This window comes from Heteronotia binoei, chromosome 9, assembly GCF_032191835.1.
Source record: "Heteronotia binoei isolate CCM8104 ecotype False Entrance Well chromosome 9, APGP_CSIRO_Hbin_v1, whole genome shotgun sequence".
Lineage (NCBI taxonomy): Eukaryota > Metazoa > Chordata > Lepidosauria > Squamata > Gekkonidae > Heteronotia > Heteronotia binoei.
In genome coordinates this window covers 7145970-7168092 of record NC_083231.1, presented here as the reverse complement: position 1 = coordinate 7168092, position 22123 = coordinate 7145970, and the positions used below count along the sequence as shown (strand labels likewise).

The 22123-nt window shown below is 45.6% G+C and overlaps 1 protein-coding gene and 1 non-coding gene across 9 annotated transcripts in view; one reads left to right on the top strand and one right to left on the bottom strand.

The window, feature by feature from the left end:
- Positions 1-22123, top strand: part of LDB2 (LIM domain binding 2) — a 395214-nt gene that overhangs the window by 178807 nt on the left and 194284 nt on the right. The gene's annotated exons all lie outside the window — the stretch shown is intronic.
- Positions 16501-16567, bottom strand: TRNAT-AGU (transfer RNA threonine (anticodon AGU)). Its single transcript has one exon. It is a non-coding gene; the product is annotated as a tRNA-Thr (tRNA).

Sequence of the window (22123 nt, the reverse complement as noted above, 5' to 3'; positions counted from 1 at the left end):
TTGTAGAATCTTTCGGGCTCAAGTGCCGTGTTCTACTGGAGAAAGTTTTCCTTCCAGACGTTTCGTTCTCAGCTGCGGAGAACATCCTCAGTGGCGTTGCAGCCGGAGCAGGCGCTCAGACCTTCTTGGCTGCTGTGCATTGAGTGGGGCCAGGGCTGCTGGAGAGCTGCTATTTGTAGGCTGGAGGGGGTGTGGTGAAAGGGCAATTGGTTTGTGGATGTGCCCATTGTTTGGTGGGGCTTCCTGGAAGGGTAGTGATAAGGAAACTGGCTGTTGAATGTGACCATTGTTCTGTGTTAATATCTTGGTGTGTTTATTCAAAACATTTATATCCCACACTATTAGCCATTTACTTCTTCCGTCTCTTCCTCTAGTGCAGGGGTCTCCAATTCCCGGGCCATGGACCGGTCCATGGTTAGCAGCTGGGCCATGGTTAGCAACTGGGCCATGAGTTGTAGAATTATTTTATTAAATATTGCAATGTAATAATAGCAACAATAACAATAATAATACATTGGATTTATATCCTGCCCTCCACTCCGGATTTCAGAGTCTCAGAGTGGCTCACAATCTCCTTTACCTTCCTCCTCCATAATGGCCCCCTCTGAGGTGGATGGGGCTGAGAGAGCTCTCCCAGAAGCTGCCCTTTCAAGGACAACTCTGCTAGAGCTATGGCTGACCCAAGGCCATTCCAGCAGCTGCAAGTGGAGGAGTGGGGGATCAAACCTGGTTCTCCCAGATAAGAGTCCACACACTTACCCACCACAGTAAACTAATAGAAATAAAGTGCACAGTTGTATCATCTCAAAACCATCCTTCTCCCCTCCCAGTCCGTGGAAAAATTGTCTTCCACAGAACCGGTCCCTGGTGCCAAAAAGGTTGGGGACCACTGCTCTAGTGAACTCAAAGTGACATGCACTGTTCTCCACTGTTCTACCACACACACTCTTTTATAATCACAACAACCCTTCTAGGTTGGTTAGGCCAATGTGGGCCTAATATTACTTGAGGGACTTTGTGGCAGAATGGGGCTCTTATGACAGAATATTGTTTTCTCTTCAGTCTTCCCACAAGAAAGCATGGAACATGTTAAAAGTTTTCAGTAAAGAAATCAACTGCTTATAGGGACTCCCTGTGCCTCTAGGATTTTGGAAGCGAGTTCCGTTATTGCTCCCACCTTCTGCCAGTTTGAGATAAAGAGCTAGGCACTTTGTGTCCACATCGTAAGGATATTTATTGGATCTGTGGTCCATCTCTCCTTGAAAACTCGAGGCAGGCTGTGTCTTCTTGACGAGATCTATGTAAAACACAGTTGAAATAAAGTTTCCAAATATTAAACATTCACCTCCTTATCTGTCCTGAGCTGCCAAACTCCGCTTCTGGGAGATGCTGAGGCCCAAGTTTTGGTGAATCTTCCCTGGGAGAAAGTTGCATAGTTGATGGACAGCTGCTAAGAGATCTCTTTAAAAGGAGATCTTAGCGATAGAGGGGGAGGGGTGATCTTTATTTGCTTATATTGCTTGTATTTCCCTGCCCTGTGGGTTAATAATAATAATAATAATAATAGATTTTATTTCTACCCTGCCCTCCCCGCCTAGGCGGCTCAGGGCGGCTCACAACAATTCAACAATAACATAAATAGGTAAAACATTGAATTTAACAATTAAAATTAAACATATAAAAACCAGTTAATTAAATTAAAATACATAGTTTAAGTTACGTTATATATATCTGGCAGCAATAAAGCTGTTCTGGCGCTGGTTCTGCCAGTTTAGATAATATTATAGATGGCGGTTCTTTGTTCCTAGCAACTCAGCAGTCGATATCGTTATAAGCTTGTCTAAAAAGGGCGGTTTTGCAGGCCCTGCAGAACTGGTCGAGGTTCCGCAGGGCCCGCACTTTCTCCGGAAGCTGGTTCCACAGTGCAGGAGCCGCAACTGAAAAGGCCCGTGCTCTGGTGTTTTGGAGTTTGGCCTCTCTCGGCCCAGGGATGGTCATTTTGTTTTTACCCACTGACCTCAGTGCCCTCTGGGGTTCATATGGGGAGAGACGTTCCCTTAGGTAGGCTGGTCCTCGGCCATATAGGGCTTTAAAGGTAATAACCAACACTTTGTTAGAGGTGGTAGAGGTGGAACTGGGTATCTCTGGCCAATCAATCCCAGCAGAAGCTGGGTTCAGGTAGCCGGCTCAGGTTGACTCAGCCTTCCATCCTTCCGAGGTCGGTAAAATGAGTCCCCAGATTGCTGGGGGGAAAGTGGAGATGACTGGGGAAGGCAATGGCAAACCACCCCATAAAAAGTCTGTCAAGAAAACGTCGTGATGCAACGTCACCCCAGAGTCAGAAACTACTCGTGCTTGCACAGGGGACTACCTTTATCTTTAAAAAAAAAAAAAAAAATCTGTGACCAAACATAGTAGAATCTTTCTTTTCCATACTGTTGGTTTTCTTTCACATTTCTTAAAACTCAACCAAGTTTTTCTGCGAAGAGTACTCCCTGAATGGGCAAACTCCACAGAAAAGGCCCAGAGAAGGGCCTTCCAAAGTGGTTTAAAGATTCATATTGCATTCATGGGGATGGCAGCAGTTATTCTTGGGATCTGCTGAAAATTGTTCAGCAGGATTCTTGATAACCCAAAGCCTAAAATAGTAGCTTGAAGCAAGTTTTGGATGCTGGTTAATTAAAGGGCAACCTGGTTAACTTTAAAGACCACTGTTAATACAGTCACAAGCATAGCACTTAAAATTGGCAGGGAAAGGAGCAGGATAGAAGACAAAGAAGAAGATGATGATATTGGATTTATATCCCGCCCTATACCCTGAATCTCAGAGTGGTCACAATCCCCCCCCCCAAACAGACACACGGTGAGGTAGGTGGGGCTGAGAGAGCTCTTACAGCAGCTGCCCTTTCAAGGACAACTCCTACGAGAGCTATGGCTGACCCAAAGCCATTCCAGCAGGTGCAAGTGGAGGAGTTGGGAATAAAATCCAGTTCTCCCAGATAAGAGTCTGCGTACTTAACCACTACACCAAACTGGCTCTCTTAAACATGTAAAACACAGTTGAAATCTATGTTTAAGAGAGGAAGCAAGGATTTATTCACAAGAGAGGGAGGGCAGTGGGCAGGAACACGTTTCTAAGCCTGGGTTAGATGGAGAGCTAGAGTGTGCTGTCTAATGGAGAGCTAGAGTGTGCTGTCATTCCAACTGTGCCTCTTTATCAAGGAGGTTCCAGATCCTACTGCTTGAGTTTGTAAATCCGTGAGGGCCCGGGGCTTTCAACCCATGCATGGACAGGGCATCTGGCTAGGAAAGACATGCCCCTTCTTCCACAACCCCTTGCAGTGGGAGAGTCCATGTGTGGAAACCTGATTCCATCAAAACCAAAAAAGAGAGGAGAAGAATAAGCTTCAGCCCAGAAAAACCAGGTAACCAAGAAACATAACACCAGGATAAATTGTTCTTCAACAAATACATATTTTGCTTCCTGAATGTAGTTATACGCACCATAGACAATGGGATCTGACCTTGCTTACAGAGATAGTTGCACCCTGAACAGCAATTTGGAGAAATGATTTTTGATGGTCCTAATTTATTCCAATATGAAGTGGGACTTAGCTAGTTAATGAACCAGCCCTACTCTTTTGTGCATGGTTAAAAACTTAGGTCAGAAAGGTTGTTGCATTTCGTATTTTGAATTATTTAATAATTTGTACCACTAAGGAAAACCTTGTGACCAAAACACATTTGGTGGAATTCAATGGGATTTATTATTATGTATCATTTGCAATGTATTAAAGCTTTGTTAATGTGACATATTGTAACTAGAGTTGCCAGTCCAACTCAGGAAATATCTGGGGACTTTGGGAGTGGAGCTGAGAGGCTGGGTGTGGAGCCAGGAGACTTTCCCATTCCAAATAAATAAATAATTCAGTTCTCCTGAATACAGTCTTCACTTTCTCCTCTTCTTTTTTGCTTTTTTTTTGTTCCCCAGTAGCTGCTAAATGAAAATGAACACGCACACAAACACAGTAAATGAAAGTGAACACACTCACAAAGCAGCCAAAAGAAACAGTTTGCATGCCCACACTTTTGTGATCTCCCTGGGGCAACGGTGTAGATAGGGTTGCCAAGTCCAATTAAAGAAAAATCTGGGGACTTTGGGGGCGGAGCCAGGAGACTTTGGGGGTGGAGCCAGGAGACACTGGGGGTGGAGCCAGGAACAAGGGTGTGACAAGCATAATTGAACTCCAAGGGAGTTCTGGCCATCACATTTAAAGGGACAGCTCACCTTTTTAAATGCCTTTCTTCCATAGGAAATAATTAAGGATAGGGGCACCATCTTTTGGGGCTCATAGAATTGGACCCTTTGGTCCAATTGTTTTGAAACTTGGGGGGTATTTTGGGGAGAGGCACTAGATGCTATACTAAAAATCTGGTGCCTCTACCTCAAAAAATAGCCCCCCCAGAGCCCCCAATACCCACGGATCAATTCCCTATTATTCCCTATGGGAATCATTCTCCATAGGGAATAATAGAGTGCCCAGTAGACATTTCCCTCCCCCCCCACGCTTTCTAAAGGGGGGGAGGGCCTCCAAACTAGGGAATCCCCCTCCCTGCCCCCTCCCTCTCTCACACACACACACACACAAATACTTACTTGGTCTTCTTCCGGAGAACTGTGCCTGCTTTGAAAACGAAAGCAAAGAAGGGAGGGGCCGTTCTCCGAAGCCCTTCCTGTTTCCTCCTTCCTGCCCAGCCTTAAAGGGACAGGGATTTTACAAACTGCTCAGGAGCTCTATAGGTATGTTCTCCCCCCCTCCACCCCCCCACCCCCCCGGTTCTCAATTTTTGAAGACCGGGAGATTAAGCTGGGAACCCAGAAGTCTCCCGCTAAAGCGGGGGGATTGGGACCCCTAGGTGTAGATAGCTTTACTCACTGGAATTGCTAAATATAGCAATCTGCTGTATTCCAACTAACTTAAGGAGAGGGAGGTCTGGGGGCGGGGGTGGAGTTTCCTCTATCCCATAATTAGGTTCTAGTCAACTTTTTACTATCCTTTTTTTTTTACTACCTCTTTACCAGGAGTGGAATTTTAGCAGGAGTTCCTTTGCATATTAGGCCACATCTCACTGATGTAGCCAATCCTCCAAGAGCTTACAAAAAAGAGCCTTGTAAGCTCTTTGAGGATTGGCTACATCAGGGGTGTGTGGCCTAATATGCAAAGGAGCTCCTGCTAGAATTCTATCCCTGCTTTTTACTATCCCAAACAGCTTCTGAAAAGAATGCGACAGGGATTGGGCTCTCTGACTTCCTCTCTCACACAGGTGGCTCTGCCTTCTCACCCCACCCCCTGCAGCTTCAGTCTTGCCGAGATTTAAAGGCATACACACCCCTTTCAAAACAGAAGCCGTTACAAGCTCCTGAACCTGCCTGAGATCTAAAGACACATTGTGGTTGTTGGGACGGGGCTCTCCCCACCAGTTGGCTGGCTAGCAGTGGGGAAGAGCCTGCAACACTGGGGGATCCCCTGCCCAGACCTGGGGACTCGCAAGCCTAATTGCAGCCCATTCGTATTTATCTTGAAACCTGATTCCATGCCTGGATCACCCTGGAGCCAGGACAAAAGAGTGCAATACCAGTGATATTTTATGGTTATGTGCATGAGTCACTGGGATGGAAGTGGGTCCACAAAGTGGTATTGCTCATCTTCTACTTGGACTCTCCCTGGGTGAGACAGTCGTGGTGAGAAATATAGGTTACCTTCATTCCAGTGAGTTAGGGTTGCCAATCCTCAGGTGGGGGCAGGGGATCCCCCGGTTTGGAGGCCCTCCCCCCGCTTCAGGGTCGTCAGAAAGCGGGGGGAGGGGAGGGAAATGTCTGCTGGGAACTCTGTTATTCATTATGGAGATTTATTCCCATAGAAAATCATGGAGAATTGATCTGCGGGTATCTGGGGCTCTGGGGGGGCTGTTTTTTGGGGGTAGAGGCACCAGATTTTCAGTATAGCATCTAGTGCCTCTCCCCAAAATACCCCCCAAGTTTCAAAAAGATTGGACCAGGGGGCCCAATTCTATGAGCCCCCAAAGAAGGTGCCCCTATCCTTCATTATTTCCTATGGAAGGATGGAATTGAAAAGGTGTGCCGTCCCTTTAAATGTGATGGCCAGAACTCCCTTTGGAGTTCAATTATGCTTGTCACAGCCCTGATCTTGGCTCCACCCCTAATGTCTCCTGGCTCCACCCCCAAAGTCTCCTGGCTCCACCTGCAAAGCCCCCAGATATTTCTTGAATTGGACTTGGCAACCCTACAGTGAGTCATTAGGTAATAAAATGGCTTTGCTTTTCTCCAAAACATTCTGTGTAAAGCTGAATAAGGGGTAGAAATCCAGCCGACATGCAGGGCTTGGGGTAATGCATTATCGGTGACCACTGCCCCTTGCCTCCGTCTGGGCTTCCTCAAAAGGGATCTAGAGAATCCCCAAAAAGGACTGCTGATAATGGCCTGGTGCCGTCAAAATCAGGATGGGAGTTCAGTTCTCAAGATGCCCAAACAGAAGCAGGCGAATGTCAATATTTGCCTTGCCGGTTCTCTGTCTTTGCATCTTTCCAAGCCACAGTAAAAATCAATACTCACACCAAAGGTCTTTACTTGCCGTTATTTTAGGAAATCCCCAGTTCAAACAAGCCCAAGTGTTGGTGTAGTCTCAGCAGGGAGGATTTGTGTGCTCCTTGGCAAAGCTGAACTCCCTTGAGAAATGAAGGTGTTAACATGTTAACTGCTTTTTAGGGAAACTGGCTGTCTTGGGGGGCAGCGTGTGCGCCGGTGTGCCGTGTTTATCAGCTTTATTGCCATGGCTTTTGTTTGATTTATGCAGGGATGTGGATAATAAGGAGAGACCAGTGAGCTGATTTCATAGACCATTTGTAGCTTAAACAAAGATCTGGGATTTGTGGATAAAGGCTGACTGAAATACAGCAGATTATGCAGCTTACATTTTGCAAAGATTCATTTAATTTTACTCTATGCTGCCTGGTTGCAGCCCCCCCCCCCCCCCCGCACACACACACCCCAGGCTGCTTTGCTATTCCAGATAAGAATGGTGAGGTTTTTGACATGACACATATCTCAGAACTTTATCAAGCTGGGTTCTATACTTCAGCATATGGTAGCAAGCTGGGCAAAGGTGAACGGAACCTTTCTACTGTTCTGCACAGTGTGAGATCCCAGGCTTGGGGGTGGGAGGGGGGTTAGGGTGGCATTTTTCACTGCTCAGAATGAGGCTAAGTGGCAATATTCAGCATAAGCCTAGACTGAGGTATGTTTTCTCTCTGGTAATTGTGGACAGGAATCAGCAGTTCGTGTCCCTCTTTAATGTCCTCCTCCGATCCTTCCTTAACTGAGAACATCTGATGTAACCGGACGCAAATACACTTAAATCTCACACCCCAACCTCATTGCTAGTCTCTGAGCTCACAGCGGACATTGCATCTTTCAACGCGTGGCACAAGAAATGCTCCACTGTTTCTGTCTTGTCCAGGGAAGTCCCCCCCTCCCCCAGCTGTTTTGTTCTTTGCCGTTGGCAGCACCCCTTCTGGATTGTGGGTGTGGAAGTGTGGTAAGCATCCACTAGTGACCTAACCAGAGAGAAGCTCTATCCTCGTGCTTGTAGACGTTTGTGGTGTAGAATTCCCATTTTCCCCAATGGGGGTGGGTTTCCCCCCACTTTCAGGGTCTCCAATCCACCAGCACAGAGCTGGCTGTTGGGGGAGCTCCGCCCCCAAAGAGTTTTGTTGCGCCCAATGTGCCTGGTGCAATGATGTCACACAGAGGTGATGTCATCACAACGGGTACATTGTGCAGGGGACACTTCATTTTGGAAAAAAACCCTATGATGACCATAGAGTCTCCCCAAAAATGATACCGTATGATGTGCCTGGTGCAATGATGTTACTTCCAGAGAGCCAGTTTGGTGTAGTGGTTAAGTGTGCGGACTCTTATCTGGGAGAACCAGGTTTGATTCCCCACTCCTCCACTTGCACCTGCTCGATGGCCTTCGGTCAGCCATAGCTCTGGCAGAGGTTGTCCTTGAAAAGGCAGCTGCTGTGAGAGCCCTCTCCAGCCCCACCCACCTCACAGGGTGTCTGTTGTGGGGAAGGAAGGGAAAGGAGATTGTGAGCCGCTCTGAGACTCTTCAGAGTGGAGGGCGGGATATAAATCCAATATCATCATCATCTTCTTCAACATCACATGCATTTTGCATGCGCAAAAAACCCCCTCCACGCAGAGGACTAAAATCCCTCACCTGGCAACCCTGTTGTGGTGGTATTTCTGAGGGGAGGAGGGAGCTTTTCTGAAAGTCCACTATTTTAAGTTTTTATTAAGTTTCAATATAAAGGAAAAGGGATGGCGCAGGGATACAGAAGCAAAAAGAGGGGGAAACTTGGTGAAAATACAAAACAGAAAAAGAAAAGCAATAAATATAGCTGTTACATTTCTACCTTTCAAACCTAGTGCTAAATTCTTTCTACCTGCAAGTCTTAAATTTTAACCCAATCCAACCAATATATTTTACAGTCTTATTATCTTATTAAACATTTTGACTGATTATTTATTACTTATGATATAAATCTAAACTATTCATCTTTAATTCCCACAAATAAGAAGGGCCAAAAAGCCAATCACAAAAGCCACTAGCTAGCTTTAACCATATTGGAGATAGCTTTAACAATACTAATAATAATCATAAGGAGAGAAGATGAATATAATCTCTTATCCCTGGTACTATCTTAATTATTTCCAACCGAAAAAAAAATGAAAATAAAAATAACACAAGACCAAAATAAAACCTAGCAAATACTTTATCTGTTTCAATATCAACAGAGTGTATTTCTAAAAGAATAACCAAGAGCATATATTTAAAATTTTCAGAAACCTGTGTTGTCTACCTTATTATAAATCGACCCAACTTTACACCTGCAAAAATGGTGGCGTGCCCCATAGGCACTTGTTGAAACCAAAAACAAAGGTCACCTCCGCCGCTGTGGAAGTTCGCAACCCCCTTACGGAACGGCGTGATTGCTGTTTGGAACATCCAGGAAGAGTTGGGGGATGGGCAGGGAGGAGATGCTGTTTCACCCACACCTTTTCTGTCATAAATGGAAACTCCGTCCAAAAAAGATTGAGGTGTGGTGATCAGTAGCAACTGTTGTCTGAGTCAGTTCTGTTCAGCATGGGGTTGCATTCTGCCTTCCAGGATAGGTCTGCTCCTTGGGAGCGCAGTTAGACGGAGGGTGAAGGTCTCCTCTGTCACATGTTGTGCTTTTCACTTTTAGCTGCAGCCGTACTTAACTATAATCTGGATCCGTTCTAGGACCGATTCCCCACTAGCCTTACGCCGCTCTCACACTCCTCTTCTTTGCAGAGCTTCCATTGGATTTCATATTATCTGTCCCACGGCTGCAACTCGCTTTGCCTTTTTCACTCGGCAAACAGAAACTGTTTTTTAGAGGATCTTGCTTGCTGCACGAAAGAGGCAGAGCTAGTTGCAGCCCCAGGGCAGATAGTGTGAAATCCGACAAAAGCCCCGTGGAGAAGAGAAGAGTGAGAGTGGCATGAGGCTAGTGGGGAATCAGTCTAGGTGATCTACTGCCATGTGCTATGTGTGGGGCTGTCTTTGGAGACTGCTCCAAAGGTACATTTGGTTCCTGATGTGTCAGTTAAGACAGCATACAACTTCAACAGGAGGCAATTTTTAGAAACTGTAATTGGCTCTTCTTTTATAATTGTTTAATTTATCCCTGCTAGGCTCCAAGGAATGCACTGCACAGGTGTCAGCCGCTTTTGTGTTTTCTGGGTCTGTAACATGAAGCCATTGGGGTAGGCAGGTTCCAAGGAACACACATGCTGTGCGTGGGGAGATGGGGCGCCTAGGTCAGGTGGTGCCCTAGGCGGCTGCCGACTTGGCCTACTCCCACACACCAACCATGGCTATGAGATTAAACTGGTTTATTTTTGCTTCCCCGTTTTTGGTTTTGTGTCCTCAGTTTTTAGATGTATCAGGCTGATAATTGAGATGTTGCTCTTTTTGGTTTTAACAGTTTGTATTTACATCTGCTGTTATGCTCCAGTAATTTTTTTTTTTGCTATATCATTTTATTTTTAGGTTACAGATCACAAACAATAACAAATACAAATTAAAAAGGTCGAATTACAACATAAAAGGGAGATAGGGGATATGGTAAAACTCACTATGAGCATAAATACGTACAACCTCACCTTCTTGTCTAAAAATAAGTCTTAACATCAAAAATAAGTTGCTATCTCTCAACCAGCATATACATATTATCTCCTGTTTCGGCGATGTTCATTTGTCTCTCTCTGTTATAACAATTCATCCCTTTGTTATTCAGTGAATTGAAGAAAGTCTTATTTAACTGTATTGGGATAGTTTGAAATAAAAACATTATTTTAGGAATAGTCATTTTCATGGTTTAAACAATTTTATTGATAACATATGGTAACAATATCTAATTACTATCATTACTATCTCTAACCCATATGATATTTTCCAATCCCCCCTCTGTTACTAGACTCCCGCCGAGATTATATACTTAAGTTCAGTTATAAAGGTACCCTTAACCAATCAAAGTTCAATATCTTTCTTTTCTCATATTCATGTTAAAAAATTGTCCAATGTCTTTTTACATTCCACTCTTTCTCTACGTATCCTCTAAATTTCTTCCACTCCTTTTTAAACACATCCAAATCATAGTCTCTTAAAGTTCTTGTTAATTTGTCCATCTCACTCCACAATAAAACTTTCACAATCCAATCCCATTTCTCTGGTATTTTTTCTTGCTTCCACAACTGTGCATACATGTCCTAGCAGCTGAGAGCAAATACCAAATTAGAGTCCTATTTTCTTTTGGAAATTTTTCCATATTAATCTCAGCAGAAAAGTCTCTGCAACTTTCTTAAAGTCGTATCCCAATATTTTAGAAATTTCTTGTATCATCTGCCAAAACTTTTTCGCTTTTTCACAAGTCCACCACATATGAAAAAAAGAACCTTCATGATTTTTACATTTCCAACATCTATCCGACATCTTTTTACTCATCTTTGTCAGTTTTTTCGGAGTCGTATACCACCTATACATCATCCTAAAACAGTTCTCTTTAATATTCTGACATGTTGATATTTTCATCGAGTTCTTCCAAAGATACTCCCATGTATCCATTTGTATTTCTCTGTTCACATTAATTGCCCATTTAATCATTTGAGATTTTACTACTTTTTCTTCTGTAGACCATTTCAATAGTAATTTATATATTTTCGATATTAATTTTTCGTTATCTCCAAGCAGAACCCTTTCCAATTCCGTTTGTTCACATCTAATTCCATCAGATTCAATATCATTTTCCATCAAGCTTTTTATTTGTTGCATTTGAAACCAGTCATACTTATTATTTAACTCTTCTGCAGATTTAGGAATAGTCATTTTCAAAGCTGCAATTCTACCCATGAAAGACAGCTGAAAATTTCGCCATTTGCTCATATCTTGCGCTATTTCTTTTAGTAACTTTAAGTAGTTATCATCAAATATTGTACTGGATCTGTTAGTGAGATATCCCAAATATCTCACCTTTTTAACAACTTGGAAACCAGACATTCGTTGCAGTTCTATAGACTCAGTTTTTAACATATTTTTAACCAAAATCTTTGTCTTTTCAATAATTACTCTCAACCCCGCCACTCTACCAAATTTCTCTAATTCCTCTTTTAGGATCATAATGGACTTCATGGGATCCTCTAGAATGAATACTTGATCATCTGCAATTGCTTGCAGTTTATATTCTTCCCCTTTTATTCTTAGGCTTTTAATTTCTTTATTGTTCCGAATTGCTATGTTTAGTACTTCCAAATATAAAATAAAAAGCAAGGGAGATAACAGACAACCCTGTCTAGTACCTCTCCAAAGATCAATATTATCTGTTAATGTGCCATTCACTATTAGCTTGGCCTTCTGCTTGGAATATATAGCCGCCGTCGTTCTTTTCAATTTATCTCCAAATTTCATCCGTTTCATCAACTCTAAAAGAAACTGCCAACTTACATTATCAAATGCCTTTTCAGTATTGAGAAAAATTAGAGCCATCTTAGCTTTACTATGCTGTTCATAGTATTCCAATACATTCATAACCATCCTTGTATTATTTCTAATCTGCCTCTTTGGCAGAAAGCCACCTTGGTCCTGATGTATAATTTGAGCTAAGATTTTCTTTAATCTTGCAGACAGTATTGTTGCAAAAATCTTATAGTCAACATTCAATAGCGAAATCGGACGATAGTTTTTAACTTACTTTTAACTTACCTGTAGCATGATCCACCTAGGCAAGCCCGGTGGGACAAGGGTGTGTGTGTGGAAGGCGCCACCAAGTCGCAACTGACTTCTGGGGCTACAAGACCTCCAATTCAGATTTCTTCCTGTCGGAGGGCGAGCTGAGGCTGCCCAAGCACAGCTCTCACCCTCGCGCGGGTGGCCAGTGAGACCAGACTAGAAAACCCCTGCAGGCGAACATCACCTCTCCGCTGATCCCCAGCCCCGGACTGCAGCTGGGACTTCCACTTGTGTGTGCCAGCCTACCTTACCCTGCCCTGTCTGCAATGGAGCCATCCGCTCCCTACTTCTGCCGCCCCACTTGAGGGCCAGAACGGCCTCTTCTTGCAGGCGCCCTCTAGCCCAACGTGGAGCTTAACTTTCAGTCCTGGGCGCTGAAAGTGCCCTGTTGTTTCTGCTTGCTGAGGGGTCAGAGATTTCTTACAGCCCCTAAGCAAGCAGAAGCAAAAGGGAGCTTACCTTTCAGTCCTGTTGTTTCTGCTTGCTGAGGGGTCAGATATTTCTTACAGCCCCTAAGCAAGCAGAAGCAACACGGAGTTTAACTTTCAGTCCTGGGCACTGAAAGTGCCCCGTTGTTTCTACTTGCTGGGGGGAGGTCAGAGATTTCTTCCAGCCCCTAAGCAAGCAGAAGCAACACGGAGCTTACCTTTCAGTGCTGTTGTTTCTGCTTGCTGAGGGGTCAGAGATTTCTTCCAGCCCAAAAGCAAGCAGAAGCAAGGTGGAGCTTAACTTTCAATCCTGGGCGCTGAAAGTGCCCCGTTGTTTCTACTTGCTGAGGAGTCAGAAATTTCTTCCAGCACCTAAGCAAGCAGAAGCAACAGGGAGCTTAAGTTTCAGTCCAGGGCTCCGAAAGTGCCCTGTTGTTTCTGCTTGCTGAGGGGTCAGAGATTTCTTCCAGCCCCTAAGCAAGCAGGTGGAGCTTAACTTTCAGTCCTGGGTGCTGAAAGTGCCCCATTGTTTCTGCTTGCTGAGGGGTCAGAGATTTCTTCCAGCCCCTAAGCAAGCAGAAGCAACAGGGAGCTTAACTTTCAGTCCTGGGCTCCAAAAGTGCTCTGTTGTTTCTGCTTGCTGAGGGGTCAGAGAATTCTTCCAGCCCCTAAGCAAGCAGAAGCAAGGTGGAGCTTAACTCTCAGTCCTTGGTGCTGAAAGTGCCCCGTTGTTTCTGCTTGCTGAGGGGTCAGAGATTTCTTCCAGCCCCTAAGCAAGCAGGTGGAGCTTAACTTTCAGTCCTGGGCTCCGAAAGTGCCTCGTTGTTTCTGCTTGCTGAGGGGTCAGAGATTTCTTCTGGCCCCTAAGCAAGCAGAAGCAATGGTGTATGATGATGGCAGAATGGAGAAGGATGCAGCCAAGGCACTGGAGGCTGGTTAGGGCCCCCAAGTCAGGGGGCCGTGCCTAGCAGTCAGGGGGCTGTGCCCCCACAGGCCCCCTCGTAGCTACGGGTCTGGCTCAGCTTCGCGCTGAAACTGGAACCATGCTCCAGTTATTTCAGTAATTTCAAATACAAACAACAACATTAAAAAAAATGCTCCAGTAATTTTTAATGCTGTTGTTTGTATTTGAATTTTTTAAAAAATGTGTTTGGGTTGGTTTCTTTAAATTCTTTTGAGAATATTTTCTTGAAAAGAAAGGGCACCAATGCTTTAAAGAAATTAACTAACGCTGATAGCCCCATCCCTGTGGAGCAACTAATTCCGTGATTGGGAAAAGCCAGGCGCAAGAAATTATATGGAATTCCCCCTCCAAAAAAGCTAATTGCTGCTTCAGAGGCCAAACCATAAAAAGAAACATGGGAGGTAAAAGGTTCAGTACCCAATACCCCCCCCCCCTGGAAAAACCTCCCACATTTTCAAAGCAGCTTATTCTGGCTCCTTCACTAGCATTTAAGAAAACGGCGGATGTGAACCAGCAGTCTTCCATAACAGTCTTATGTCAGTTCAACAATCAACTTAAAAAGACTTGGCAATGATCCGTTAGTAAGAGTGCTCTCCTATCACATGGGCCTCCCACCTTTTTGAGCCTCTGGGCATGTTTGGAATTCGGACACAGCATGGTGGGTGCAGCCACAAAATGGCTGCCTCAGGTGGTGGAGCCAGCCACAAAATGATTTCCGCAACTGAATTTCAGTTGCACAGTGCAGATGCTTGTGCTGTGGTGACAGCTGCAGCTAAAGAAGCATTTTAAAAAATCTGCACAACCAGTCAGATTTCTGGTAGCTGATCAGGGGCTTGGTGGGCAAAGGCCGTACATAGGCCTACCCTACGTTGCCCAGTCTTACTTGGCTCCCGGTGGAGGATGTTTCTTGCATGTACAAAGTGCATGCAGTGTGATGACATCACCCAGAATTGATGTCATTGTGTGGGGGACAACGAGCATTTGGGTAAAAAACTTTATGGTGCCATAGAGTTTCTACCCAAATGATAGAGTGTCCCCAGTGCAATGTGCCCTGTGCAATGACATCATTGGGCACTGATGGAGCTCTTTGGGGGTAGGAGTCCCTCCACTGGTCAGCTCCAGTTTTGGGGACCCCAAAGCCAGGGGAACCCATACCCCCCGTGAGAGGCCACTAGGAACCCTACCTGTCCACTTCCTAAAAGACATGGTGGGCACCAGAAGAGGTGTCGGCGGGCACCATGGCACCCATGGGTACTACAACCATGGGTTCCACAGCTTTCTAGATGGAGAAAATCACTTTTGATACATGAGTTTTAAACTAGCGGCATGGATGTGTTCTTTCTTTTTTCTTTACGGTGGAATGTGTTAATTCTGTGTGTTGCCTTCAAGGCAGTTCTTATGGAACATTTTAAAACCGCCTCCTCCCCCCCCCCTTTGCATGATAGCAAAACCATCAATTTTTAATGCTGCAGTTGATAGTTTCAAATGAGCATTTATGGAATCCTGTTTGAGCATTTGACAAGAGTTGGCTATTAACATTAAATGTTCGTAACACAATATTTATACTTTTAGATTATCATTTAACTGCATGCTTAAACAATAGTTTTAAGTGTTGGAGAAACAAAGAGTCATGCTAAATTTGACCTCATCATGCAGTCTTTATTTGACGATTTAAAAAGAACAGTTTATTTACATTGTAATCTTTTAATTTTCTTCACCGTGGCGCCATTTAGTTTAAAGCATCTGTGAGGAAAACTGTCAGTGCTGCGACAATATGTACTTGATTTCTAACTGGAACACTTTAGACAGCTATTATGCAAAACCATTCCAATGATGGGGCTCCAAAAACAGAACAGAGATGCCATTTTTTTTTAAAGAAAAGAATTTTATTAACACTTTCCGTTCAAGAAGCAACCCAGAATGGGTGAGAAACAGAGACAGAAAGGGGTATGGAATGAAGTAAGAAAGAATGTTCATAGCATTTTTAATCTAGTACCCAGGTAAGCACATAATTATTTTTAAACCAAGAACTGTATTCTGAATTTAGCAATGATGCTGAGGCCAGAAATGTGCTCCGTTCATATGCGAAGAGGTGTTTAAATGGTATTGTTGCGGGATTGCTTTTGTGCCTCCTAAATGGGGAGGGTGCTTTCTCCCCAGATTTCCACTGCTGACCCTCAGTCTCATCTGGGAGCTAGGGCAGAAAGTTGCTGCTTGCCCCTCCTGCTTGCATCTTTGGTAGCGTGCCTCCACCCCGAGGTCTCAAAATCTCCTCCTCTCTCTCCTTGGTACTGGCCAAGGGGAACAACGCCACCAAAGGAAAATCTCAGGCCTCATTTTGGGCTGGAGCTCACAGAAGCAGAGCTCTGGAACCTCTACATTTTATTGTGCTCTTTCTTACCCCTCCCCACAACTTGCTTCTGGGCTCCAGTGTTCAAACTCCCTGGGAGAATTTTGTTGAACTCTTAAGATTTTCAAAGTTTCTTAATATTTTCCCCCACCAAAAAAAATGGGAAAATAACCAAAACATAGAAAGCAGACAGATGGAAATCTTCCTCATGCCACTGTGAACATATATGAACATATGAAGCTGCCGTATACCGAATCAGACCCTTGGTCCATCAAAGTCAGTATTGTCTTCTCAGACTGGCAGCAGCTCTCCAGGGTGTCAAACTGAGGATTTTCACACCTATTTGCCTGGACCCTTTTTTGGAGATGCCAGGGATTGAACCTGGGACCTTCTGCTTACTAAGCAGATGCTCTACCACTGAGCCACCGTCCCTCCCCTGTGGCCACATATAGGACTGCCAAGCTCCCGCTAGGGGCGAAGGATCCCCTCCCAGGTGGGCCCCAACCTGCTGGCAGGGAGCAGGCCACCGGGGGCTCCCTGCCCCCGAAGAATCCTGTTGGTGCATGCTGTCCCCAGCAAGATGATGTCACCCGGAAGTGACGTCACTGCACGGGGGATGCTCTGTGATTCATGCTAAAAACTCTGTGGTACCATGGAGTTTTTAGTGTGAGTCCTAGAGAGTCCCCACGCAATGTCCCTGCAGTGGCAGAGGGACTTGGTAACCCTAGCCACATAGGAGAAAGTAATTTTAGAAGTATGATGGCAGTAACGTTTTATTATGACAATTCTAATTCAAGAAGTATTTTAAGGTAGATGTTGAGCTGATATAATTTAGTCCACCTTCCAGTGATGTCAGGGTGTGTGTGGCACATGCAAATGAGGTATGCAAATGAGTTGTGCTAATGAGCTCCGGCATCTCTTTCTCTACAAAATGACCCCTGGAAAATCTTACGTTAGTATATCAAGTCACAAAGAAGTGAGTAAGGATATGTGCAGGCTTTTTAAATAAACAATTACTACATGGTGCAACCCATGGTTAACTATACTTCACCCTAGCCAAAAAGCCGAGAAGCCCAGTGGTAACTACTACAACTAAGCAAGCAAGCAAGAAAAGCAGGTAGGTAAGTCACTGGCTAGTCAAATCATAGTCCTTGAACTTCACACAGAGATTGATGAAAATGTGGAATTCACTGCCAGAAGATGTAGTGATGGCCACAGGAATAAACAGCTTGAAAAGTGGTTTAGATAGATTCATGGAGGAGAAGGCTATCCTTGGCTACCAGCTATGGTGACTGAGGGGGAACTCCACATTCAGAGGCATTAATCCTCTGAATCCCAGAGCCAGGAGGCAACATCAGGGAAGGCCTCAGCCTCTATGTCCTCTTGTTGGCCCTCCGGAGGAACTGGTTAGCTACTGTGTGAGACAGGATGCTGGACTAGATGGACTACTGGTCTGATCCAACAGGGCTCTTCTGATGTTCTTATCAGGGGAAGGCCTCAGCCTCTCTGCCCTGTTATAGGCCGTCCAGAGGAACTAGTTGGCCACTGTGTGAGACAGAATGCTTGGCTACATGGACTCTTCCTGGTCTGATCCAACAGGACTCTTCATATGTTCTTAACATCTGACCCAGCCTCAGTTGGTTGCCTGGTGCATCCTTAAACTCCTCCAGCCATACCCTGCAAGCAATATCCCCCTTCACTGTATGGAACCATCCTGCAAAGGATCTCTCTCTCTCTCTCTCTCTCTCACACACACACACACACACAAACACAGACACAGACACAGACCTTCTCACTCTCCCCCCCCCCCAAAGGAACAGCACCTGTTTTCAGAGGACTGTCTCTGGGTTCTGAGCCCCTGGCTTTAAGATCACCAGAATACAATCCCTCCAGTCAAAAAGGTGATAACACGGAATTTTTTTGAGTAGGAATGCACAGGAACACAGTTTCGGCTGACTTGGTGTCAAGGGTGTGGCCTAATATGCAAATGAGTTCCTGCTGGGCTTTTTCTGCTCTAATGGTCAGGAAGTTCTTCCTAATGTTGAGCTGGAAACTCTTTTGATTTAATTTCAACCCATTGGTTCGTACTCCACTTGTCACTCCTCTCCGAGAGGATGAACCATTCATAAGCACTCTTTGGGTGCGATCTGTCAACCAGTTACAGATCCATTTAACGGTAACAGGATCCAAACCACATTTTACCAACTTGTCAACAAGGATAGTATGTGGAACCTTATCAAAAGCCTTACTGAAATCAAGATAAGCAGTGTCTATAGCATTCCCCTGATCCAGCAAGGTAGTCACTTTCTCAAAAAAAGAGATCAGGTTAGTTTGACATAAATTAGTGTGCACCGGAGTCATCTTTCAGGCTTTTGATCCTGGGTGACTTCAATGTCCATGCCGATGACGCGACCTCCAGTCAGGCGACGGACCTAGTGTCATCCATGGCAACGCTAGGACTCTCCCAAATTGTTACAACGCCCACTCACCAGGCACATGATGTTGAGTGGCACATGTTAGACTTGAGGGGCACATGTTAGACTTGATCTTCGCGGCGGGAATTTTAGTGGACGATATTACTGCTGAAGCAGTGCCATGGTAGGACCACTACACCCTCAAGGCTCGTGTGGATGTTCCACCCCAAGCCCGTTTAGGCGGCGAGCGTATTTTAGCTCGCCCGCGGAGCCAGATGGACCCCGAACAGTTCCAGATGGCTCTACGGGATCCCTGGCCCTCTGGCAATTCCCTGGATGACCTGGTGGAGTCTTGGAATGACAGGCTCTCCAGGGCCATCGACGAGATCGCACCTAGACATCCTCTGCGCCCGCGCTTAAAGCTAGCACCTTGGTACAACCAGGAGTTGCGGCAATTAAAGCGAGGACTCAGACGACTAGAGAGGCAATGGCGGTGTACTTGAGACGAAGTGACTAGAACATCTTATAGAGAATTTGTGAAGTCCTATGAGATGGCAGTCAAAGCTGCAAAGAAAACATACTTTGCGGCTAAGATTGCACCTGCACTTTCACGCCCGGCACAATTGTTCAACACAATTCGGACTCTTATAATGCTGCCACAGGGCAGTCCAAATTCTAACCAATTGGAGATTGGCTGTGAGGCTTTTGCGATTTTTTTGCAGATAAGTTCGCGTCACTCCGCCGCGACTTCCCCGCCATATTGGAGACAGTATGTGAACCTGAGGCTTTGTGCCTGTCTTCAGATTGTGTTCTGGATGGTTTCAATGTTCTCAGTCTGGAGGAAGTTGACAGGATCCTCTTGTCTGCACGCCCTACAACTTGTAATTTGGACCCTTGCCCCTCCTGGCTCATTAAAACCTGCCAGAGGGAGCTTAGGTATCCTGTACAGGATATCATAAATAGATCCCTGATGGAAGGGCATTTTCCAGCACCTCTTGAAGAAACCAACGTTAGATCCGGCTGAATTGGCACACTATCAGCCGGTCTCGAATTTACCCTTTTTGGGTAAACTTATTGAGAGGGCAGTGGCATTGCAACTACAGAGTTTCCTGGATCTCGATCCCCATCAGTCGGGCTTTCGTCCGGGTCATGGGATGGAGACAGTGCTGGTTGCTCTGGTGGATGATCTTCAGCGGCATCTGGATCGAGGTGGTTTGGCATTACTGATGTTGTTTGACCTATCGGCAGCGTTCGATACGGTCGACCATCGGTTGCTGACCTGCCATCTCGCTGATGCGGGGATTCAGGGGTTGGCTCTACAATGGCTTTCCTCTTTCCTTGATGGCCGGGGACAAATGGCAGCGATCGGGAATGAATTGTCCCGGAGGCGCCCGCTTGATTACGGGGTGCCTCAGGGGGCAGTACTTTCTCCAATGTTGTTCAACATCTACATGCACCCCCTTGCCCAGATTGCCTGGAGGTATGGGCTGGGCTGCCACCAGTATGCTGATGACACCCAGCTCTATCTACTTATAGACGGCCGGCCTGCCTGTGTCCCAGAAAATCTGGACCTGGCATTACAAGCTGTGTCCAAATGGCTCAGGCTGAGTGGATTGAAACTAAATCCAGTGAAGACAGAGGTCTTTTGCTTAGGTCGCCATGGTCCGGGGGGGGGGGGATTCCCTTACCAGCCCTTGACAGTGTGCCTCTGACAGCGGCACACAGGGTCAGGAGCTTGGGGGTACTATTGGAGCCTGCCCTAACTATGGAGGCCCAAATAGTAGCCACTGCCAAGTCTGCATTTTTTCACCTTAGGCGGGCAAGGCAGTTGGCCCCTTTCCTGGAGAATGACGATCTGGCAACAGTGATCCATGCAACGGTCACCTCAAAGTTGGATTACTGTAATGCCCTCTACATGGGGCTGCCCCTGTGCCGAACCTGGAAGTTGCAGCTAGTGCAGAACGCCGCCGCCCGGCTGTTATTAGGGCTCCCTAGATGGGAGCACATTCAGCCGGGGCTTCGGGGACTGCACTGGCTGCCAATAATATACCGAGTTCGGTACAAGGTGATGGTTATTACCTTTAAAGCCCTATATGGCCTAGGACCTGCTTACCTTAGGGACCGTCTCTCCCCATATGTTCCCCAGAGAATGCTGAGATCGGGTTCTCAGAATCTCCTTACAATCCCCAGGCCAAAGGAGGCCCGTTTGAAGTCAACTAGGGACTGGGCTTTTTCGATCACAGCCCCTTGCTGGTGGAACCAATTGCTGGAGGAGGTGAGGGCCCTGCGGGACCTTGGGCAGTTCCTCAGGGCCTGTAAGACGGTCCTCTTCCGGTTGGCATACAACTGACCGAAATCTGAACATTTGAACATCAGAATATCTGAATACCTGAATAGCTGAATTTTAAGAAGATTGTAGCATAGCACGTTGACAATTGTGTTTTATTTTACTGTGTAAATTATTAATGTATTTTAAAATTTTTGATTTATTGTTAGAATTTTGTGTTGTGAGCCGCCCTGACTCCCCTTTGGTGGGGTAGGGCGGGATATAAATCGAATGAAATAAGTAAAATAAAAATAAAATAAAATCTTGCCTGAGCTAAGACAAAAATGTGTGAACTGGAGACTAAAAATCTGTGAGCTAGCTCACGCTAACTCAGCTTAGAGGAAACACTGGTGTTGCCTGAAGGACATCAACATGGTGGAAGAAGCTCTGGCATAATGCAGATGTCATGGCCCATGTGGTGAACAGGCCCAGAGGAATCTGCAAGCTCATGTACTTCCTTCCTCCTCGGCAACATGATCACACTTAGAATCATCCTTTAGTCATAAAGCTGAAGCTGTAGTGGCAAATCCCACCATCCTGATTCATAGCAGTCACCGGGACTGTACTGCACCAACTATTGGCTGACACTCTGTCTGACACCACTTCCTACTACCATTGAGCAGCCTCTCTGTCACCTGCCCACTGCAGCCTTCCCCACATTCTTGCAGGATTGGCTCACAATCCATCTCTGGCACACCATTGACTGATTGTGCTTTCCCCTACCCACTGCCAGCCCTGTCAGGCGGAAACCCCTCCAGAAGGTCACTGACCTTTGAGCAAGACAGTTCTCTGCTGATAGATTCTCCTGTGGGCTTACTGATCAGTACTGCCTCTCCTTGGAGGCCTATCTTCCTTCTTATTTTTCTTTCTCTCACTCCTTTCTCCCCCTCTTTTTTTAACCTCCTCCTTCTGTTCTTTCTCTCATTCTTTCTTTGTATCTCTGTCTTTCAGTCTTTTTATTTCATTCTGTCTGTCTACCTTACTGCCTTTAATCCACACAAACAGTAGCAGTTGCATCAACTGACAAGGAATGTTCGTTCATAGCAGGGAGGGGTCACTTCAACACCAGCAGAGAAACAGAGGGAGTGAAAGGGAGGCTTGCAATGGCTTTCTTCACAGTGGCAGCTGCTTGTTGCTATCAGCCATTTCCTCCCAGGGAACCACTGTTGTCAACCTCCAGGTACTTGGTTCCCCCCCCCCCCATGTGAAGAAAGACTGTCCTTTTCCCATGTAGAGGCTGCAG